We start from the raw sequence: 25,135 nt of genomic DNA, 5'->3' as shown, positions 1-25,135 counted from the left end.
CTGTTTTTACTGGGCATTTGGGCTTTTCAAAATTCTAAATATTTTATTATCACTTCGGCTTGGAGACCAGTTATATAAATAACAGTTTAGAGGGTTGACTTTTATGCTTTTCTGTCACACATGGAGACACACACACACACAGATTTACATAAAAAATGAATGGGGAACAGATTAGCATATAGAGTATATTGTGTATTATTTATATTAAGGGATGTCTTTGGGATGAACACCTATGATTGTGAGATAAAGGGAGCTAGATTGGGCAGAGAGAGAAGTTGAGGAACAACGTAAGTCAACAACAGCCTGAGTTGACTTCACAGGGAGCTTTGTACCTCATATGACCCATTGCAGGTGCACCTCATTGGGACAAAATGGCCAGGTCTTTATAATCTCCATCAATCAGTGGAGTCTGCTGACTCTGGTAGGGCGTGACCTTAGGTGAGGTTGCTCTACAGCTCAGAGCTTCTCCAGAGTCACTGGCACCTGAAAGGTCTCTGCTGACAGGAATTCCATCAGCAGAGGCAACAAGTCTTTCCTTGAAGAGAAATCCACGTTCATCATAAATCAGCACTATGGTTTTATTATAGCACTGAAAAAAAGATAAATGCACTTTAAGATAGGTTCGGCTTTAAAACATGAACATAGATCAAGTTTTTTAAACTGTATGTTTTAGCACATGCACAACATTTTAAATTTGGACTTCCACAGATATTAATGTATGTGAGATTAAATATCTTCCAGTAGTCTAAAAATATTAAATCAGTTTCACCATTTCTCTTATTACCTCTTTTCTTTTTGCCCCTCTATTTCTTCTTCATTTTATCTACTTTCTTTATAAAATACTCCTCCTTCATGTAAATCATAAATAAACTCAGGAGAATAAAAATGTCGGGGTCAGATTAATGTAGAATATACTAGAAGACTGACATTACAGATATTAGAAACCACTTACAGATTCTTTTAGTATTAATAGGCTCACACATTTGTAACAACTTCAAGTTTGATATTGTACCATATGACTCAGTTCCCTCCACTTACACTGCTATAATTTTCCTCAAATTTTCTTGTAGACCAGAAGAAAATTTGGAAGATTCTAAACGTTACTGTCTGAGCCAGGATACATTACAACACAGAGCCTGAGGTGAAGCTTACGTGCTACACTTTATTAGGCATGCAATACCAGGGGAGCAAGAATGAAAAGAGCACTGGAGACGGTAAGAGGGAGAGCATAATGGTAAATTTTATGTGTTATCTTGATTGGGCCAAGGGATGTCCAGACAGCTGGCTAAACTTCATTTCTGGGTGTGTCTATGAGGGGGTTTCAGGGAAATATTAGTGTTTGAATTGGTAGACTGAGTAAAGCACATGGGCCTCATCCTGAAGGGGTGGCCTGCCCCTCCACACCTGTGGGTGTTTCTCGATAGGTGGAACGAGAGACTTGAGAAACGAAATGAGACACAGAGACAAAGTATAGAGAAAGAGAAAGTGGGCCCAGGGGACCAGTGCTCAGCTTACAGAGGACCCATGCTGGCACCGGTCTCTGACTTCCCTTAGTATTTATTGATAATTATCTTTACCATCTTAAAGATAAGGGGGTGGCAGGACAATAGGATCATTGTAGGGAGGAAATCGGCAGTAAGACATATGAACAAAAACCTCTGTGACATGAATAAGTTTAAAGGAAAATGCTGTGCCTTGAGATGCATATGCAAACATCTCCATAAACCTTTTAGCATTATTTCAGCCTATCACATGGGGAGAAACCTTGGACAATACTTAGCTTTCCTAGGCAGAGGTCCCTGCGACCTTTGGCCCCGTACGTGTCCCTGGGTAGTTGAAATTAAGAGAATGGTGATGACTTTTAACCAGCAAGCTGCCTTCAGGCGCTTGTTTAACAAAGACACATCCTGCACAGCCCAAAATCCATTAAACCTTGAGTCACTGCAGCACATGTCTCTTGCAAGGACAAGGTTGGGGGTAGGGTCACAGATTAACAGCATCTCAAATACAGAACAAAATGGAGTCTCTTATGTCTACTTCTTTCTATATAGACACAGTAACAGGCTGATCTCTCTTTCTTTTCCCCACATCATCCATTCAACTGAGGTCCTGAATATAACAAAAAGATGGAGGAAGACTAAATTAACTGCCCGACTGCTGTGCTAGAATATCAATTTTCCCTTGTCCTTGAACTCCTGATTTTCAGGTATACCTGAACTAGAATTTATATCATTGGCTTTCTCACTCTCAGGCCTTCAAACTATACCACCATTGTTCATAGGTCTCCTAGGGAGCAGATGATGGGACTTGCCAACCTCTATAAATATGTGAGCCAATACCCTATAGTAAATATCTTCATGGATGGATAGATGTAGATAGGTGTCCTATTGCTTCTGTTTTTCTGGAGAACCCTGACTAACATACAAAGTGAGTAAAAGGTGACTACTGAAGATATCTTCACAAGAAAGTACAACTGATTTCCATTCTGTAGGTTGCCTGTTCACTCTGATGATAGTTTCTTTTGCTGTGCAGAAGTTCTTTAGTTTAATTAGATCCCATTTGTCAAATTTGGCTTTTGTTGCCATTGCTTTTGGTGTTTTATACATAAAGTCCTTGGCCATGCCTATGTCCTGAATGGTATTGCCTAGATTTTCTTCTAGGGTTTTTGTGGTTTTAGGTCTAACATTTAAGTCTCTAATCCATCTTGAATTAATTTTTATATAAGGTGTAAAGAAGGGATCCAGTTTTAGCTTTCTACTGATGGCTAGCCACTTTTCACAGCACCATTTATTAAATAGGGAATCCTTTCCCCATTTCTGCTTTTCATCAGGTTTGTCAAAGATCAGATGGTTGTAGATGTGTGGTATTATTTCTGAGGACTCTGTTCTGTTCCATTGGTCTATATCTCTGTTTTGGTACCAGTACCATGCTGTTTTGGTTACTGTAGCCTTGGAGTATAGTCTGAAGTCAGGTAGCGTGATGCCTCCAGCTTTGTTCTTTTGGCTTAGGATTGTCTTGGCAATGCAGGCTCTTTTTTGGTTCCATATGAACTTTAAAGCATCTGACAAAGGGCTAATATCCAGAACCTACAAAGAACTCAAACAAATTTACAAGAAAAAAACGACCCCATCAAAAAGTGGGCAAAGGATATGAACAGACACTTCTCAAAAGAAGATATTCATACAGCCAACAGACACATGAAAAAATGCTCATCACCACTAGCCATCAGAGAAATGCAAATCAAAACCACAATGAGATACCATCTCACACCAGTTAGAATGGTAATCATTAAAAAATCAGGAAACAACAGGTGCTGGAGAGGATGTGGAGAAATAGGAACACTTTTACACTGTTAGTGAGACTGTAAACTAGTTCAACCATTGTAGAAGACAGTGTGACGATTCCTCAAGGATCTAGAACTAGAAATACCATTTGACCCAGCCATCCCATTACTGGGTATACACCCAAAGGATTATAAATCATGCTGCTCTAATGACACATGCACACATATGTTGATTACCGCACTATTCACAATAGCAAAGACTTGGAACCAACCCAAATGTCCATCAATGATAGACTGGATTAAGAAAATGTAGCACATATACACCATGGAATGCTATGCAGCCATAAAAAAGGATGAGTTTGTGTCCTTTGTAGGGACATGAATGCAGCTGGAAACCATCATTCTCAGCAAACTATCACAAGAACAGAAAACCAAACACTGCATGTTCTCACTCATAGGTGGGAATTGAACAATGAGATCACTTGGACACAGGAAGGGGAACATCACACACCGGGGCCTGTAGTGTGGTGGGGGGATGGGGGAGGGATAGCATTAGGAGATATACCTAATGTAAATGACGAGTTAATGGGTGCAGCACACCAACATGGCACATGTATACATATGTAACAAACCTGCACGTTGTGCACATGTACCCTGGAACATAAAGTATAATTTTTAAAGAGTGGTATAAAATTACTGTTAACAAATTACATCTGATGAAAGAAATAGATTCTTGTTCTATAAAGCTTTTATGTATAAGTATTCCTTTGACAGAAAATAAAATTTAAATTGGAAACAAAAAAGAAAACAAACAAAGAAAAACAAAAAGAAAGTACAACTGATTTCTTAGTCACTATGGATGGTGCTTAGAAGCTGTCATAGGGGGAGAAGGACAAATCATTTACCTTCTTGTTCCTTTCAGTGTATTTTTTCTTACTGTTCAAAGGTTGATCCAGAGCCATTAATTCCTTGATAATTTCAGGGTAAACTTTATATAGCCCCACCAGGCAATCACTGGAAAAGCCAGATTGCTCTTCCCATGGCATGGAACCTCACCAGAGTGTGAACACTGTGAATAAAACCAGAGTCTCCATAGCTCTAGCAACATTAAGATGAAAGTCATGCACAATGCTGGCCTTCTTATCTGGGGATACTAAGTTGTCAGGAAACAAAGCTAAGGGCATAGGTTGGGATTGCATGCACAGGCAAGCTACACCAATAAAGACTGAGCTGTCTCAGGGGTTGTCTTACTGACCCAAGGATAGAGAAACTGGAAAAGCTCAGGTGAGTCTGAGTCTGGCTATACAACCATGCCTGGGTGAACTCAGCTAAACAAATCCAGAAATTTACACAACATAATTCACTATAAATCATTTCATAAAATTCCATATGGCATTGCATTCATATAAATAAAAACAGTGGTTCCCTGTTATTAACTTATAATAAAAACTCAGACTTGGACATGACCTTAGAAATCATGGAAGTAAGTTTCATCACCATTATTAGGAAAGGAACAATAAAATGACTTACTCAAAGTTATAGAGAACATCTGAGATTGAAGAATAGAACTTAATGGATTCCTAAGCCAAAGATTTGATTCACTGTTTCACGCTTTCTCTCATTTCATATCCTAAAATCTTTAGACAGACTTAACACAGGACCCTGTTCAAAATGATACACAACTCACCAACATTTAAAAATGTATATGCAAAGAAATAGACATATGAGAAGGAAAATTATTCATATTGAGAAAAGATCTTCTGATATTACAAAATGAAATCGTACCAGATGCCTTAGAATAGTAAGGTTGATTTCTACCATGATACTCCTAGCAAAGACTTTTCAGATTATCTGGTTCATAGAATATTAATGTGGCATCAATGGGCCCCTTCAGGAATTTCCACTGAAGTTACATGCAAAGCATTGTGCCTGTGTATATTTTCATAGGAAGAAGTTTTATGGTTTATAAGATCCTCAAAGAAGTCTGTTAAAGGTTAAAATGATAGAAAAAGAGGAGGAGCAAGAAAAGGCTTACTCAACTGCTTAATTTTTATCCAGGAGGAAACAGAGGCTCAGAGAACTGTCAAGTAACAGTCCCAACTGCACAAGATGAATGACTGGCAGATTTAGGGCTAAATTATTGCTCTCGTGACTCTAGGTCCAGTGCAATACCATGAATAGAAACCTTTCTTAGAGCTTTGGACCAATAACTTTTTCTAGAAGAACCAAGAGTTAGAAAAAGACAAGAAAGCTAAATATTAAGGTCAAAGGTATTTTTATTCTTTCCTTTAGACAGAGTTTACAGGTAAAACGTTCATATTTTTTGTAACAGAAAAAAGTGAAAACCTAAGAATTTTTGCTTTTCCCAAGAGGTTTTGCCTTTCCCAAGGTTTCAGTCAGTTAATGACCATGCTGATCTGGACTCTTTGGCTCTATCTTCCTTTCACTCCTGCTGTTTCTGAAAAAGTGAAGCATGAACAGAAATTAACAGAAAGCATGTATGTCAGTTGCACATTCACAGAAATCAAAATTTACAAACTCACTCTATTATTAAATCTCATATTGTATGGAGAGAAAGACTAGGTAAGAAAAATAATTTTGTATACCCTGGAAAGTGACTTTTAGAACTTGAAAGTAATGTGTAGATAGCTATGGTATTTCTTTAACCATGCCCTTTTTTTCTCTAAGTTATGGTGAGAAACAAGATGTTATTCCTGGTCTAAATATAAATAACAGCTTATCCAGAAATTATCTAATTATCTAGCAAACTTGTTAATTTTTACTCTACATCTGTCATTACAAAACAACTTTTAAAGTCATCTTCATTATTTAATAGAGACTTTGATTTTTTTAATATTCAATAATAATGTGGATTTCAAAGGGCATTTCAGCAATCTCCCTAAAGATATAAACCCAGTATTTTCAGAATAGGTATCTTATTAGAGAAAACTTGGGGACTGACAAGGTTTTTGTGATTTGGGGTCAGTTCTTGGGTTATATTTTCTTTCAGAATGAAGTTGTTCTCTCTTCATTATATGCCATGTTCCTTTTATTCACTTTATTATTATTTATGCTATATTAACTTTGCCTAAATTCTGACTTTTGTCCTTCATTTTGCTCTTTTGTGTAGATTGGCAGCTCTATTTATACCCTTTATTTTATACTGAAATAGAGTAAGTTTTTCTTGATTACTGTGTATCTGAAGCCTCTCTCTCCTCTGAACGTTTTGTTGAGGACTGGATTTTTGTAGCACGTGAACTGGGGGTTGTAAGAGACTGCAGAACTGGAAGGGTTCAGTAGGACTATGTGGTATCTGCATCTATTTTGTCCAAGTTTTGTTAAATGCTCCATACCTGTGTTCATTCCACTGTGTGGGGGATGCATCCCTGCCCAGTGCAGATAGGACCTTTCACATCAGATAATTCCCATAACCCAATTTGGAGACGCTGACACATTCATTATGATTAGTTCAGTTGTTATCTCATCTTTTCTCTTATATCCACTTCCTAACAATAGAGGAGAAAAACATATGCATAATGTGGTTTTGGCATTTACTTTTTTAAGTTATTTGTTAAATTTGTTGTGGGCACCTAGTAGGTATACATATTTATTGGGTACATGAGATGTTTTGATACGGGCAAGCAATGTGAAATAAGCACATCATAGAAAATAGGGAATCCATCTTCTCAATCCTTTCAGTTACAAGCAATCCAATTACATTCTTTATTTTAAAATATACAACTAAGTTTTTAATGACCATACTCACCCTACTGTGCTATCAAATATTAGGCCTTATTCATTCTTTTTACATATTTTTTTTACCCATTAACCATACTTACCCTTCCCCACAATCTTCTACTACCCTTTCCAGCCTCTGGTAATCGTTCTTCCTTCTACTGTCTATGTCCATGAGTTAAACTGATTTAATTTTGAGATTAAAAATATAGTGGCGAGGGAAACAGCCGAGGAACTCCATAAACAATGTCTTCCTCCCACTTGCTCTCAACTTCTTGCTTATTTATTTTATCTTTTATGTTCTGCTTGATTAAATTGCAGTTTGCTACTGGAAATAATTAGCACTAAGCATTTATGGGACTGTTTAGCTTTTCCTTTACGGCTTTGTGCCCATTAGGGAATCACCAAAATGGTGAAGTACAGTCATTTTCCCAGTCCCTTACAGTGACTCAGAAGAGGTCAGGTGGGGGCTTCTAATCTTGTGGAAATGTCTACTTCCTCCCCCAGACTCCCGAAACTCATCCGCCTTCCATTATTCTCTTGAGTGGAGCTGTGAGTGATACTTTTCAGGACTTTGATTTCTCTTCTAATCCCCAGCCCCCTCCTCAGCACACAGTGAGCAAAATTTGGCACTGCTTCCACCGGCCCAAACCAAAACATGTCAATATTTTGAATACAGTACTACCCATTTGTTTTGCTATCCTGCACTCATTTTCTTTTCTTTTCTTTTCTTTTTTTTTTTTGGAGACGAAGTCTTGCTCTGTCGCCCAGGCTTGAGTGCAGTGGCGCGATCTCGGCTCACTCAACCTCCTCCCTGTGGGTTCAAGCAATTCTCCTGCCTCAGCCTCCCGAGTAGCTGAGACTACAGGCACCTGCCACCACGCCCAGCTAATTTTTGTGCCTTTTGTAGAGATGGGGTTTCACCACGTTGGCCAGGATGAGCTCAATCTCTTGACCTTGTGATCAGCCTACCTTGGCCTCCCAAAGTGCTGGGATTACAGGCGTGAGCCACCGCGTGCAGCCAATCATTTTCTTTTATTGTATATTTGATTCGTATATTTTTGTTGTGTTTTTTTAACTTTTTGTATCTCCTCATTGCTTGATTTTCTCATAAACAGCTTTTAGTATTTTAATGTAAGTTCACTGGCTTAAAATTACTGTCTAGAAAAGATAACCTTTTAAATGACTAAAATATGAATGCATTTACAGAAGGACTGCTGTGATCAGTGTTAATGGACAAAATACACGAAAAAAGTAGAGGGGGCATTGATTCTTTCTCAATGTTTTCTTCTCATTGCATGTTTATATTTGTTTCCTTGATTTAGTGTTCCTGCCTGGAAAAGTCTGTTTTCTCTTTCATTGTATACTTTGAGTATTCACAGCATATTATATCAATGTTCTTAGGAGGCACTTGAATCTCAATATTCTCATTACTCACGAAAAAGAAAGAAGGAACAAGGTGTGGTTGAATTCTGACAAGAGACTTTCTCCTTCCTCCATTTCTCAGCTCAGTACACACACACACACACACACACACACACACACACACACACACACACGTTCTCGCTCGCTCTCTTTCTCTCCCTCCCTCCCTCCCTCTCTCCTATGTGTGTGGTCATCATAGACTGTTGGGAACAGGCCCCCAAATCTGGCTATAAACTGGCCCCCAAACTGGCCGTAAACAAAATCTCTGCAGCACTGTGGCATGCTCGTGATGGCCTTGGCGCCCACGCTGGAAGGTTGTGGGTTTAACAGAATGAGGGTAAGGAACACCTGGCCCACCCAGGGCAGAAAACCGCTTAAGGCGTTCTTAAACCACAAACAATAGCATAAGCAATCTGTGCCTTAAGGAAGTGTTAATGCTGCAGATAACTAGCCAGACCCATCCCTTTATTTCGTCCCATCCCTTTATTTCCCGTAAGGAATATTTTTAGTAAATCTTATGACTGGCTTGCTGTCAATAAATATGTGGGTAAATCTCTGTTCGTGGCTCTCTGCTCTGAAGGCTGTGGGACCCCTGATTTCCCACTCCACCCTCTGTATTTCTGTGTGTGTATCTTTAATTCCTCTAGTGCCGCGGGGTTAGGGTCTCCACAACCGAGCTGATCTCGGCAGTAGACTACAATATTCTCTTAGTTGTACAATCAGAAATACAATGTTCAGAGATTTCCTTTGTGGCTCAACTTTTCCCACTGAGGTCATGTGATATGAATCTTTATTAAGATCCTACTCTGGAAAAGGTAATGGCCACTATCAAGAAAGTTGATGGGTTTCACTGAAGACAGCACCTAGTGCTACTGAGAAGTAAAATTAGAAAGCAGATGGATACCTGCAAAGAAAAGGCCTAATTCAGGAAGTTAGCCAAGGCTGCTGTGCTGGTGATGTTGCCAAGACTCCCCAGTATTCTTCACAGCTACAGGGTTCTATTAAGTTAATAGGAGACTCCTACAATGGCCAGAAATTAATTCTGTCTTTTTGTTTAGCAGTGAAAGTTATATGGACTTTGTTAAAGTCAAGATGCCAAGCATTAATTGAATACAATTGCCATAGTAATGTCACAATTACAGGATACCTTCACAGAGGATATGACACCTTTAAAAATAATTGAAAAAACTGTGCACACATGTGCCTACACACACACACTTAGAAGATACACATATAGGAGAGTATATATACATATATCAAGTATAATTATAAAAATATAAAAAGACATATAAATAGATATGTCTTTTTATATTTTTATAATTATATATTGTATATTTGTGTGTGTATGGAAAGTGCCCAAAAGAAATCATTTGATTCATGATTGTGAAGCTGACAATCAATTTATATTCTGAGGAAGTGGCCATTATATTAAAATGTGTCCTGTATTTGTTGAATGAATGATGCTAGAAGATAATGGTTTTATTATAATTTGTGCTATTCTAAGCAAATATAAATTGTCAGTAGTTTATATCTAAGCAACTAGTTAGTCTAAACAGAATGAGTAGGAGCTAGGAATTATTACCACAAAGGAAAACAAAATGATAAAATGTAATTTATATAAAAGAGCTAACCCAGAGTCACTATTTAATAAATGGTAGCTATTGTGATAATAATGATTCTAAAGTATTTTATTTTCAACTATTGTTTCCATATAATACTAACTTCCAAAAAATACACTGAAGCAGTATGTACTAGAAAAACAATTTTTAAGGAACTTAGTAACTACTTAATAAAAGCTGAAACAGAGTGAGAAAGTTATGTTATAAAGGATTAGAGGTAAATTGGGATAGGGAATTATCCAGGAAATGATGAATTAAGGGAATCCATTGCAATTGAGCACAAAACTTACCTCTGAATATAAGTCAAGGAAAGAAGAAAAACATAATGAGACAACTTTAACAGCTGAAAAACAAGGAATCATACCAATTTTCCAGAAGAGACAAATAGTCCCCTATCTATGCAATCCATCAGAAATTTATCTTGTGAGTATTTCTATAAATAGCATGGGCTACTTCCAGTTTGCTAGGGGCTCTTCCAATATAAAGCCTATAATTATCTATGTAAAATTTTCACTGGAAAACATTAATGTTTATAAAATAAATTACATGGTCTTCCTCTTAATAGCAGAAAAGGTACTGAAACACATGAATTAATCTAGTTTTAATGAGGCCTGAAATATATTGGAGGACTTTTTTAAGAAACAGAATATACAATTATATATACAATATTAGAAAGAAAATATTTATTTTGTGAAAAAAATAAATCACGCAAATTAATACTTGAAAACTTGACCAAAAACTAACAGTCTGCAGTAACGCAGTATTTTGCCTGTTTGCTGACTGTATTCTCTAGGAACACCTCTTCCTAGGACAATAATTTTATTATATTATCTATAAAGAGACTAGCATGATTAAATGTATTTATTATTACTGATAGTTACAAGAGGTTTATTAGAGCTTCATAGTTTGTAATGCCACATAAATTTTTAGTATTGTTGTCAAATTTGGGAAAATCTTAATCAAGTTCGTTTTGTATATGAGCTATAAGAATTCAGGGAATTTATATTTTAAGTTTTCTTGGAATGACTAATTTTAAGTATTTCTTAAACTGACAGCATACATTGAACCAATACGGTATCAATACTATCGTTCCAGTAATGTATGAGTCTTTTTGTCTCTATTAATGTCAACAATTCCTGTCAAATTGAAATAGAATCAGCAAGAAATTTAAATACTTTCTATGTATTCACATGATGAATTCCTCTTCATTAATTGGATTATCAAACAATCCAGAAGTCTATTTGTTACTTCTATGAGAAATTTATCTTTCTTCTTCAGGATTTACTGTTTTAAGTATGATCTAGTTAGCATTTTGTCTGAAACTTCAAGAGTTCAGCAAGAGAAGAGCTGTTGGATAAAAAGATATGATCTGAAGCACTGGAATGCATATATCATGCAACTTCACACACACTTACTTGCTGTTTATAGCACCTCTACAGGTTTGTGTCTTACAAAGACATAAATTCTGATAGATACTTTTCCCTCTCTTCCCATGGGGGAAAAATGTCCTGCGGTTGCTTAAATTATTTATGCTATGTTAAGTTTATTCCTTGCAGGGAGAAACTTCTACATTCACTTCGCATCAATGGAAACAGAATGGTCTGCTAACCATTCTGCATGTTTTATAGTTAGAAGAGTTGTTGAAGGACTAGTTATGGCTATATTTCAAAGCATGTTTCTTTTCCACTACCCTCATTCTTCCAATTCTGGCCACATTATGAACTCATGCCCTGCAGCTTTGTGTCGAGCTGGCACATTATGTACCAAGATGGCTAGGAATAGCGATATTTTCTAATGAGATGACTGCCATCACATAATACAACCCATTACATTTCAAATAAAGGTTTGACCAACCCAAATTCCTCCTAGATACCTAACATTTCTGGGGCCACACTAACTTCAACAGACAAGGAAAGAATTGTGTCAAAGGAGAAAGTGGAATGAACTCAGGCAGTGATTTTAATATGTTGTTGAGAAAATATTTTATATCTTGAAATTTTATGAAATTTTCTACTTTATGAACCCAGTGTAAGGGCCCCTCTTAGGGCCTAGGAAGGTACCTATGGGAGTAACAGGCCCTGAAGGCACAACTTAATTGTCTTCATGGTAAGTCTCACTGGGCAGATGTGATACAAGGGGACTTCCATTACTGCAGGTCTCAGTAAAGTCCTAGGGCCATGAGTTAAGTAGGAGTGAACCCTACAAAGCCTTGAAATACAGCTTTGTAGTTTGTTTTACCATAAGAAATCTAGAAAAATCAATGTTTAGAATATCCTACTTTAATATCAATACTCTAAGCAAAACATTTTTTATGAGACAATTTAAAATTGAGATAGGTAGGGAAGGAATTCTGTATTATCAATCTGAAAGACACCTGCATGTGTGAACATATAATGTGAAATAGTCAGGCTTTAATTTTACTAATACCAACTTCCATAAGGGTGGCCCTGGTATTTTCCAATCTGATCTCCAGAATATTGACTTTACTGGGCAAGGCTAATAGCGAATGTATTTATATATCAAAATATATGTCTTTTATTTGGGATTTTATGAAGTCATATCTGGAGTTATAGAAGATGACTGAGTCTACTCCTCTGCAATAAGGACTACAGATGGCAACATTGACAATTAGTTAAGAAAAATAATTTCCTACGTCAAAGTATGTGACATTGCCAATTTTATAAAATGCCTGCATAGGAAGAAAGTATTTGCAGTGGATCTTGAGAAAGTAACTGGCTCGAAGGAAAGACACTTTAAATAGGAGAAAACAACTTGACCAAAATTGTGAAGATAGGGGTGTTTTCTTAAAATAAAACAATACTCTTTTTGAAAGCAGTAACACTTTCTCTATTAAAAATGAATTTCGAAAGTCTTATAGTCCCTAATCATTCCCATTGCAATAGTTTTCTCTCAAAATTACTGAGAAAAATAAACAAAAGGAAAAAGCAAATGGCTTATTTCATGAATTATTTACATCTTTACTAAGAAAATAAAGTAAAGGAGTTGAGAAGAGAAAAGGCGTGGCTTCAAGACTTTGATCTTTCTCGCTAGGATGGAGAGCTCCATGCACGGGAGTACAAGGAAACCCAAGAGGTTCTTTAGGGCTTGTGAAAAGAAAAAGGGACAATTGGGGCCTCTTTCTGAGGAAGCCCAGAAAAAGCAATCCTTTTGTTTCCCGTCTTGAGGAGAAACATGGTGTGGGGCTCACTCAATGTTTTTATCTTCTCAATCATCAGTCTTATGCATAAATTGATATGAGATCATAAGGCCTGATATTCAAGGCTTGAAATAGTAGTCTCGTGTTTCATTTTCTCCTGTCCTTCTGAATAGCCTCTTGGTCTATTTTCTCCTTATCCCACGTATTCTGAATTGTAATCTTATCATGCATTAAATTATACTTAACTTTTCTAGCATCCTTCAGGATGCTAGACAATTAAACATGTATCATATGTTTTTGGATAAACATACATCTATATCTGACTAACGCAAGAATTTGTACTTTATAATTTCTGTGCACAGTCTTGCCCCAGCCCTCAAGAGAAGCATCATTACAAAACATTGCAGGGAATTAAGATATTGTAGTTGAGGATTATTCCCCCTAAACATACCTACAATACTTATATTTTCTATTTTTAAACCAAAGACTCACTTTCGCTTCTATAGTCAATAATAGAGGAAATACATTTTTAACATTAGTGTCATTCTTATATAACATTTGAATGAATTTCTTCCTCCAAATCTAATCTAATTTTTAAAAATAAATTGCATAATATGTTTTCAAGTATTGTGTGAGTCTATATTCGATTATTTCAATTGGGAAAAGTCATAATATATTCCTTGCCTAATGAAAAGTTTCAACCACAGATACTATGAAAATTTTCTCAGACATCTAAATATCACATAAGATTAACTGTTTACAACACTAATTAAGTAATATCTAGGTAGCTTGTTAGTGGCATGTATGTATTGTAACTGCGATGATAACATATAGAATCAGATACAAACTATATTGCAATAACACCTATTGCAATATTAATAAAATTGAAAACATGATTTAGATAGGTAAGAAATGCAGACAACAACTAGCAGAATAAAATATAACAAAGCCATTATAAGGCTGGTTTAAATATTGAAATATGTTGTACTAAAATATTTTCATATATGGGATATAAAAATTTACAATCACAACAAGCATTTTCAAAATGAGAGTTTGGCATTACAAAAGCTTCATTTTTACACATTTTAAGCAAAAGGAAAAGAATGATTTCAGTTCAGATATTTTTAAAAGAAAATATCTCTAAAAGCATTTCTAAATGTATTATGAGTGGCTGAGTAAAACCTAGCTAATAACTTCAATTTAGAAATGCAAATTATATTTTACATTATTCACTTTCAATAAGCCATCAGTCAAAGGTGATGCCACTGATAATCATTTTTCTTTCCCATTAAAAGTAACCAAAAGTTCCTTTCAACACATTTTTATTTCTGCTGTCTAAAAGACAGTTCTTAAATCTGTGACAATTATATTTTTAAAATTAAAAACTTTTTTCACAAAAAGCAATGCATTTTTTTAAGAAAAGGAAATATAAGAAAATTCACCAGTACTATATATATATAATGACAAAAAAATGGGTCATACTTTTCACATCTTTTTATAATCCCGAGTTATTCTAAAATATGGTTAGATTCTCTTTTTTAGTGAGATTTAGAATTGGAAATGATCTTGTCAAGCTATCGTATAAAACCTTAGAACATATTTTGCCTAGTAGTGCTTTCCCAAAGATTAAAAAAGGATTAATGTTTTTCTATGCTTTAAAAAAATCATTAGTTCACATTTTGTTAATTTGAAATTGTTGTAATTTCAACCAGTACTGGACTGAGGTTTGCCTTTTTTAAATAATATTTATTGAAGTATAACCTACATAAGGAATATGGACAAATTATATGTTACAGTTTGATGAATTTTTCACAAACTGAACATACCCAGCTAGATCAAGAAACAGTATCGCACCAACCTCCTAGAAGCACTCCCTTGTGACGTCTTCCAGTGAGTACTAACCCCTTGGTCTAATAGTATTCCTGACTTGTAACACCATAGATTAAGTTGTCCTGTTTGTAACTTTACATACAAATCATACAATATGTAGTCATTTTTGTCTGGATTATTTCAATAAGGATTCTAATTGTGAGACTGATCTATATTATTGAGAGTAGTTGCCACATTTTTAATTATCACTGTTGTATAGTACTTCATTGTATGAGTATATAAAAATTTGTTCTGAAGTCTTCTATCATTGGACATTTACATAGTTTCTAGTATGGGACTATCATGAATAGTGCTGTAATAAATATTTTGTATGTCTTTTGGTGAACATATGTACACATTTCTGTCCAAATAGAAATCGCTGGGTCAAAAGATATGGATATATTCGTGGTTAGTATATAGTGCCAACTAATTTTCCAGAGTATTTTTCAAAGTGATTGCATCAAGCTATATCTCCCACCAAGAATGTATGTGACTTTTGGTTTCTCCACATTCTCATCCACATTTAGCACTGTCTTTCATTTTCATTTAGTCATTCTGGTGTGAGAAACTTGCCATTTTTATCTGTAAAATCCTTTTCTAGGCAAAGTAGTAGTGGAAGTAATGATTAATCATAGCATTGTCAATATTTCCTTGTGCAGTTGTGACTGTTTCACCATTTGAAATGGCACACTTTCAGTGTCAAGTGTAGCAATTAATAGATGCTGTTGTGCATAATATAGTGAGGCATACTCTTTTTCATTCTTTTTTATTCAAAACCCTCAATTTTAGATACAACATTAGACTCTTTCTTATTTGGAGAACAGTCACCTAAAAAATCACAATAGAAATACGTTAAGTCTTCTAAATGCATTATCTATCCAAGATTCTTCACTTCTCTGTAACTATTTTACAGTCATGAGTTGCTTAACAACAGGAATACATTCTGAGAAATGCATATTTAGGCAATGATTTTTCATTGTGTGAGCATCATGGACTATATTTATTTTTTATTTTATTTTATTTTTTTTTGAGATGGAGTCTCACTCTGTTGCTCAGACTGGAGTGCGGTGGCACGATCTTGGCTCACTGCAACTTCTGCCACCCAGTTTCGAGTAATTCTCCTGCCTCAACCTCCCGAGTAGCTGGGATTACAGGTGCTGCCACCGCGCCCGGCTAATTTTTGTAGTTTTAGTAGAGACCGAGTTTCACCATCTTGGCCATGCTGGTCTTGACCTCCTAACCTTGTGATCCATCCGCCTTGGCCTCCCAAAGTGCTGGGATTACAGATGTAAGCCACTGCGCCCAGCCCATAGACTATATTTAAACCAATCTCGATGGTAGAGCCTACTGAGCACCTAGCCTATATGCAATAGCCCATTGCTCCTAGGCTAAAAACCTGCACAACACATCACTGTACTAAATTTTATAAGCAATTATAACACAATGCTAATATTTGTGTATCTAAACACAGAAAAAGAACAGTCAAAATACAGTATAGAAGCTGAAAAATGGCCCAACTATATGAGGCTCTTGCCATAAATGAAGCCGGAAGTTGCCCCAGGTGAGTCAGGGAGTATGTGATGAGTGACTGTGAAGGCTTAGGATGTAACTGTTACACTACTGTAAACTTGATAAGCACTGTACATTTAGGCTACACTAAATTTGGAAAAATATATTTTTTTATTCTTCAATAATAAATTTACTTTCACTTACTATACTTTTTTACTTTATAACCTTTTTAATTCCTTAACTTTTAACACTTAGTTTAAAATACAAATGCACTGTACAGCTATCAAAAATATTTTGTCTATATACTTATTTAAGATTTTTTTATTTTCAAAATATAAAAAAAGTTTTAAATTTCAAAGCTTTTCAAATTAAAAACTGAGACACAAATACACACATTAGCCCAGGGCACATAGGGACAGGATCAGCAATATCATCATCTTCCATCTCCACATCTTGTCCCACTGGAAGGTGTTTAGGGGCAATAATACACATGGAGTCTTCATCTCCTGTAAGAAGAATGCCTTCTTCTGGAATACTTCCTGAAAGAACTGCCCAAGGCTGTTTTATAGTTAATTTTTTTAATAAGTAGTTTTTAAAATAATGTTTATATAACAATATGTTTATATGATATATAGTAACATACATTTTTTAAATAAGAAGTTTCAATAGTTTTAAAAAATAACAATAAAATATAGAATATATTGAATACATAAACCAGTTAACATAGTCATTTATTGTCAAGTATTATATACTATACATAATTGTATGTGCTATACTTTTCTATGACTGGCAATTCAGTATGTTTGTTTACACCAGCATCACCCCAAACGCATAAGTGATGTGCTGCACTATGACTTTCATGTCACTACGTGATAGGAAGTTTTCAGCTCCAGTGTAATTTTATGGGACTACTGTCATCTATGCAATCTTTTATTGACCAAAATGTTATGTGGTACATGACTGCATTTTAAAAATTGAATACATTTAGAAATAAGTGAGGAAAATGTTTAGATCCTTCCAATAGATATCATGTGGTACCTTATAAATAGGGTGACCTAAATTTCAGGTTCCCTGGGATAGTCCTCCAGGTTCACAGCTCTTCCCCTGGAGTAGTACCCCTTTGACTTACAAAGGTATCTTAGTTTGGATGATATATTTATGAACACCCTACTCATACCCAAAACAAGCTCATCTCCTAATGTTCTGATTAGCTTAAGTAAGAAACAGATCCTGTCTTTGAGTGGCTTATAGCTTAGAGTAATTTTCTACTTCAGGTTTGTCTGACTCAGCTCATATTTGATGAACTTTATTTTGGAAACAAAAATTTTTTCATGTTGACTTAATACTGTATAATTTCAAAGTTAGTTCCATAAAATAAATTTGAGCTTTCATATTTGTCCTTTTTGCTTGTTTGAGATCTGAAGCAACACTTTTCAGTGTTTCAGAATGGAATTATGTTGCCTTACCATTACCCTTATTTCTAAATGTGAATTCATTTATTGATCTGGAACATTTTCTCTCAATGATATTGTTAAAAATGTTTTCTTTCATCGCTTGATTTCCTTTATTTGTTAAATTTTCTCTCAAAGCAGCACAAACATTGTGTATTTTAAAATGAGGCTTTATATTCATTTGAATGTTCTTTTAAGAGAAATGACAGCACATATTAAATGCTTTGTGATAATGCAATGTAGCATAAGCTGGAGACAAAATAAGAGTATATGAGTGCATATAAAGGACGTTAGTATTGAAATTCCTTTTTCAGCCTGAATATATTATAACATACTATTTTATGTACCAAATCCTTGGATTTATGTGGATTACATTATGATATGAGAAGTTTGCCCTGAGTAGTTCTGGCTGTTTTAACATAATAAAATAGGTATGTGGAGCTTAAAACACTGACCAGGGATGAAGTGTATCTCAAAGGCAGAAATACGGATTTGATATTTAAGGGACCAATCTGTGCTTATTAATCATAATCAAAATAAGGATACAATATAATCTGGTGAGTGGTTTTGCATCCACGACCAGTAAGTTTGTAGTCTTCCAGCTACCATATCTTAACAAACAGTATCTCAGGATCCTCTCTCTTACACAATCTCCATCTGGTTGAACTATTTGCAACTAGAAATATATACTTTCAGGCCTACAATTTGGATTACAGCTGTTTGTAATAATTGTCATGTTACATCTTTGCTTACCCAAATCCATGATCTCATTATACTACACTCCTAAGACACAGGGTGATCCTAACATATGAACCAATGATACTGGATGTGCTCAGCAAGGAGGAACTTCAGAAATGAGCCATAGAAATTATGGGGAGTGATCATTAATAGGAACATTATCAGATATTAAGTAAGTGGTGATAAAACAAAAAACCATGCAGACAAATCATTGTTTTAAAACCACGAAAAAAGTTGCCTGGAACTGTCTTCATTCAAAATGCTATGGAGTAAATACACCCGTGTATTGCTCTTTGTATAGTCTGTTGTCCTTTGTGCAGCATGACATTTTGGTGAAAGGTGGGGATCTGAAATCAGCCAGAACTGATTTTGAATCCCTGAGGCTTTAGATAGGTTGCTATTTCTCTAACTCTCACTAGTTTCACATGTAATCTGGAGGTGATAATAATAATAACAATTTTCTTATGATGTTATGCATATTTATTGAAATGATGTATACAAAGCACTTATCACAGTCATGGCACTTAGTAAATATTCTATAAATGATAGTTATAATTCTTTATTTAAGTCTTGTGCTCATGCTAAAGACAGCATTCCAGAATAATCAACGTTGCTCAAAAAATCCCTAGGAAGTCTAGAAACTTATTTAAAAATACTGCTTACCGAATTTTGAATACTTTTATTCAGGCCTTTCTGAGGGCAAACAAACAAACAAACAAACAATTAAACCCCAACTTGGGGATATACTAAACAAAAATACATCCACTAAATAATGTTAATAAACACTGTGGGTATGGCATTCCTATAACTCCTCCTTCTCCCTGGGAGATTGTAGGAATGCTTTGTCTGGCACGACTAAGGATCTTGCTCAGATCCAGGTGTTCTCTGTCCATTCATTTGCTAACTCTTTTCTGTATGCTACACTATGGGGTTCCAGATTAAAGTCCTGAACTTACTGCTTCCTAGATTGTGATTTTGAGCAAGATATCTACTTTTTACACCTTTTTTTTTTTCTTATGACATGGAGGTCAATATAAAGCACAACTGTGTGAAATTATCATGAAGGATTTAAGGCCTAACATATTGTAAAGAGCAAGTAGAAGTTAGCTAACTACTTGTGCTTTAATAGTCACTAACTCTGGAATCGGTTTACCACCAGCTTCAGTTGATTTTTAGTGTCTCTGAAATTGCTGAAGGTTCAGACATGAGGTAACCATTTTAATTAATTATTCCCATGAATCTATGGAGTGCTAGAATTTTAGAGGACTGCTTGCTTTTCAAATGCTGCCTGAAGCTGCTTATTAGGAGGAAGGTCCTCTGCGCCCTGCCTGCGCTTGCTCATTCTCTCTGTTCTCTGTGCTCTCTGATCTGTGTCGTGTCTCTCTCTGAACTGTGTTGCCAAAGTGGGAGTTTTTTTTCAGCTCCATCTTTAAGTCGGAAAAGAGTTGCTTCTAGGTCATATATGATCTCAGAATGATTCCTTGGCTGTACAGAGAAATTCTGGACTGTAAATTACTTTCTACAGCTACAGTTTTGAAGAACCACCCTAGTGGCAGCGCCTTAGGAATTTGCTGCCTATTTCAAGTCACCATTATAAGGAATTATCACGTAGACTATCTACATTGAAGTAACAAATGGACTTCAATAATAATTTTATATATCTTTTATGATTTCAAATTATATTCTAAATTTTCTGGTTTGTAAGATTCATTTATTCATTTCACTCATTCAGCAAATATTTATTAAGTACCTTCCATATGCTACATACTATTTTAGGTATTAGAGGTTCATTATGGAACATAGTTGGAGTATGTTAAGTGCGGAAGTTTTAATTTTGAATATTGGCCCAGAGATAACATTTGAGTAAAGGTAAAATAGCAAGCCAGTTGATATTTGGGGAAAGAGCATTTCAGGCAGGGGAAAAGCAAGTGCAAAGATCTGGAAACAGAAGTGTGTCTGAAGTCTTCATGTAGTTGCAGGCTGAGCAAGAAGACGGATATAAGATAGAAGACCAGAGAAATATCTAGGGATGAGGACAAAATGGGCACATGCCCCTAGGTCATTGTAAGAACTTTGGCTTTTACTTTGGGTTACTGTTTATAAACTCAGATTATCTCTGCAAGATAGAGATAAGGAGTACACATATGGGAAGGCTGTCCAGCTATGCAGATACCTGAATGCCTTGTTGAGAGTAACTAACTGGAAAAGGAAGTTGTAGGTGACTTTATCAGTAGATAGATTAAGGATTCAACCAAGTACAGGAATGTGGTTCAACCTCTAGCTCTTCAAAGTGTATTTTACTCAATCTTACACCAGTTATCACATGACTGAAATTCCATCCTCTTTGATTATTCTTTCTGCTTCAAAATATATTTCTTCCGAAGTACTATTATGAAAAGCAGATATGGTTGAGAACAATAGTACATTTAGCAATGACCAGATCTCTGAGATTAAGGATTTTTGACAGTAGTAAACTCTATGATAGCTAAAGTAACACCTGAAATTTGGTAAGTACAGTCATGCTCTGCATAAGGACATTTCAGACAACAATGAATTGCTTATATGATGATGGTACCATAAGATTATAAAGGAGCTGAAAAATTCCTATCACCCAGTGATGTTGCAGCCATTGAAAAGTTGTGGTGCAACATACTACTTACGTTTTTGTGGTGATGCTTGTGTAAACAAGCCTACTGTGCTGCCAGACATATAAAATTATAACTCATACAATTAAGTATAGTATATAAGACTTACTAATGATAATAAATGGCTGTATTATCAATTTATGTATTTACTATACTATATATATATATAGTTTTGAGATGGAGTCTCGCTGTGAGCCCAGGATGGAGTGCAATGGTGCAATCTCAGCTCGCTGCAGCCTCCGCCTCCCGGGTTCAAGCGATTCTGCTGCCCCAGCCTCTCAAGTAGCTGGGACTACAGGCATGGGCCACCACACCCAGCTATTTTTTTTCTTTTTTTTTTTTTTTTTTGTATTTGTAGTAGAGATAGGGTTTCACCATATTGGCCAGGCTGGTCTCAATCTCCTGACTTCAAGTGATCTGCCCACCTCAGCCTCCCAAAGTGCTGGGATTACAGGCATGAGCCACCGTGCCTGGCCTATACTGTACATTTCTGGTTTCTTTTAAAGATAGGGTCTTCATATGTTGCTGAATCTGGACTCAAACTTCTGGACTCAATCCTCCCTCCTCAGCTGAGACTACAGGCACACACCACAGGCCCTGGCTTTCTTACTTTGCATTTTATCATTACTTTAGAGTATACTTCTTCTACTTCCTAAAAAAAAAAAAAAAAAAAATGTAAAACCTCAGGCAGGTTCTCCAGGAGCTATTCCGGAAGACAGCATTGTTGTTATAGGAGAAGACAGCTCCATACGTGTCATTGCCTCTGAAGACCTTCCAACTGACGAGATATGGAAGTGAAAGACAGTGATGACTGATGATCCTGACCCAGTGTAGGCCTAGGCTAATGTCTGTGTTTATGTTGTAGTTTTTAACAAAAAAGTTTAAAAAATGAAACTAAAAAAATTGTTAAATAGAAAAAAGCTTATAGAATCGTGATAAAGAAAACGTGTTTGTGTAATAGTACAATGTGTGTTATATTACTACAAGAGTCAAGATGTTATAAAAATGTAAGAAGTTTGTAAAGTTAAAAAGTTATAATAATGTTAGGTTAATTTATTACTGAAGAAAGAAAAATACTTTTTATGAATTTAGTGTAGCCTGTGTATAGTTCTTATAAAGTTTAGAGTAGTGTACAGTAATGTACCTAGGCCTTCACATTCACTCAGCCCTCATCCAATGACTCACTTGAAGTAACTTCCAGTCCTGTAAGCTCCATTTATGGTAAAAGCCCTATACAGTTGGACCACTTTTCATCTTTCTTATTGTATTTAGACTGTACTCCTTTTATGTTTAGGTACACAAATACCTACCATTGTGTTACACTTGTATATGGTATTCAATACAGTAACATGCTGAACAGGTTTGTAGCCTAGAAACAGTAGGCTATACCATATAACCTAGTTGTAAGTACATCTGTAATGCTCATACAATTATCTAGGTTTGTGTAAATATACTCTATAATGATTGTACAATGAAGAAATTGCCTAATAACACATTTCTTAGAATGTCATTAAGTGATGCATTAACTGTACTTAACTATTAAGCAATCAGGTGTCAAGGTGGTCAATGACAATGGCCTTAATAGTGGTCAAGGACTATGAGCCAAACTGAAAGTAACAAGCCTTTTTTCACTTAGTTGTCACAATACAAGCAAGAGGCAAAAAGTGATGCTAGTTCCCTCATATTCCATTTTCCCCATAAAACAGTACCGGGCAAGGGTCAGATGGATGCAGCAAAAATGGGAGAACATATCTTACTGCCAGGAAGTCCAGAACTTCCTGTATCTTTATGGACCTAAAAGTGAGAGTCAGAGGTGGTGGGACTAGGAATGAGTGAGTTAAAGTGAAAAAAGTACATGAGCCAAGGCTTCTTATAAAGGGATCTTAGTGGAGTCCCCTGGGAAATGCCTCTGTTACCAAACACCAGGGCGTAATTCTAGGTCCTGCTGCTTGCCACCCAATCACTGAGATGATGAGTATTGCCGAGGAAGAAGGCTTTAATCAGGTGTGGCAGCTGAGGAGAAGGGAGCTCAGTCTGAAATCCACCTCCCCACTGACTAAAGCTAAGGGTTTTTATAGCAGGGAGGAAATGTAACAATGTGTAAGGAAACAGGAACTAGGACAAGGCAAGGAAACAAGCATGATGAATAAGGGGTCCTGCATATCATTGTCTGGATGTGGTGATCTCTATGGGACTTTTGGGTCAGTTTCATTTACAGCAAGACTTTGGATAAACAAGCCTCCAAGTGGAGGTGTCTGAACTAGAAATGCATATATGCATGTGAGCATGAGTCACACAGAGAGTCCTGAGTCCTTAATTGCAGCTCCCTCCAGAAAACTGCAATGTACTCTCTGTACAATCAGTCTGGTGGCAAAGCCTGCTAACTGCCTATGGTCTACCTCAAAATATCAAATGTAGGATTTTGGCCTAGAGGCAGACTCCTCATTAACAGATATTGTTGAATGAATAAATAACCAGTAACATCTAGCTGAATGATAACAGCTATATGCTTTCTAATGATCATAATGTAAGAGAGAGAAGAGAAAGAGCAAATGGCTTCACTATGAACAAACTTCTTTATACTTTTTCTTACAAATGATCCTGAGTTGATTTTACTAGCGCCAGTTTAGATGTCCTAATTAGCTGAAAGAAAATTGTGTCAGCACAAAATAGCAGTAAAGTTATATAAAAGACTGTCAATCTATATTTTGATACTTTCTTCCATATAACTGGAACAAATTAAGATGAATCATTTAAATAAAAGTTGCCCTAAGGGAAGAACTTCAAACAGTATAAAGTGTCTCTAGTGGCATAATTTCTTTTTAAAAATCTACTAGAATTGGATTCAAGTTTTTATGTCATTATTGGTGAGACTTTATTATATCTGTAATCTACGTTTGGTAGAACTGTTTGATAAATAAATGATGGTTGCTTTAAAATAAGAGGAATATTTTTCTCGATTTCATCATCTTCTCTATTCTATTAGTAACTATGAGATATTGAGACAGATGGAATTTAAAATTAAGACTAAGTAAAAATAATATTGAAATTACTCAGTTTAAGTAACACAGATATCCAGCTGTCCCCCGAATACTGACACATTAGCATAATCTGATATACCTCAAAGCATTTGTTTGAAAATTCAAATAGCAACAAGACTGTTAATTAATTTGTATTTTACAAATGTAATCACTCTAGCAAATTTTAGCGAAGTGTGAATTACCTGAAAAGGCTAAGTCTTGGTTCCAAAGTTCTTTAGTAACAGAATATAGATTGTTTACATAAGAAAAATAACACAATGGTTGAGAGAATTAAATATTAAAAGCTACAGTTGTGTACTCATTTCTTTGTATGTGGATTGAAATACTTAAACATATAAATTTCTGAAGGAATGTAGTCATTGGAAATAATACATATAAATCATCAGTAATAATCTTAAATTGTTTAATGTTTTCTGAATCTTGAATACATGTATAATATGTTAATATATTTAGAACATTCTGTCATTAGGGCTTTGGGTTCTTCTAGGAAGCTAAGGAAATATTATTTTAATGTTATCTTTCCTCCATATCTATATTATTTCCTTCAATTTGCTTTTAATTAAATATTTTTAATCATATTTAATTTTGTGAAAATATGTTTAGAATCTAAATATGTGTGTGTATGTGTATATATATGTATTCAATAAGGATAGCTTATCTAAA

At 35.5% G+C, this 25,135-nt stretch overlaps 2 long non-coding RNA genes across 3 annotated transcripts in view; one reads left to right on the top strand and one right to left on the bottom strand.

Moving 5' to 3' along the window:
- Positions 1-25,135, top strand: part of LOC139363787 (uncharacterized) — a 270,619-nt gene that overhangs the window by 219,501 nt on the left and 25,983 nt on the right. The window contains exon 3 of the long non-coding RNA XR_011624748.1: positions 1,071-1,214. This is a non-coding gene — a long non-coding RNA (uncharacterized lncRNA). The remainder of the gene's footprint in view (positions 1-1,070; positions 1,215-25,135) is intronic.
- Positions 5,609-25,135, bottom strand: part of LOC105500035 (uncharacterized) — a 117,750-nt gene continuing 98,223 nt past the window's right edge. For both annotated transcript variants that reach the window (XR_011624747.1, XR_011624746.1), the window contains 2 exons: positions 6,637-6,789; positions 5,609-5,741 (listed from right to left, as the gene is read on the bottom strand). This is a non-coding gene — a long non-coding RNA (uncharacterized lncRNA). The remainder of the gene's footprint in view (positions 5,742-6,636; positions 6,790-25,135) is intronic.

This window comes from Macaca nemestrina, chromosome 6 (genome assembly GCF_043159975.1).
Source record: "Macaca nemestrina isolate mMacNem1 chromosome 6, mMacNem.hap1, whole genome shotgun sequence".
Taxonomy (NCBI): Eukaryota; Metazoa; Chordata; class Mammalia; order Primates; family Cercopithecidae; genus Macaca; species Macaca nemestrina.
The sequence above is the reverse complement of the archived record's forward strand: the minus strand, read 5'-3'. Positions and strand labels throughout refer to the sequence as shown.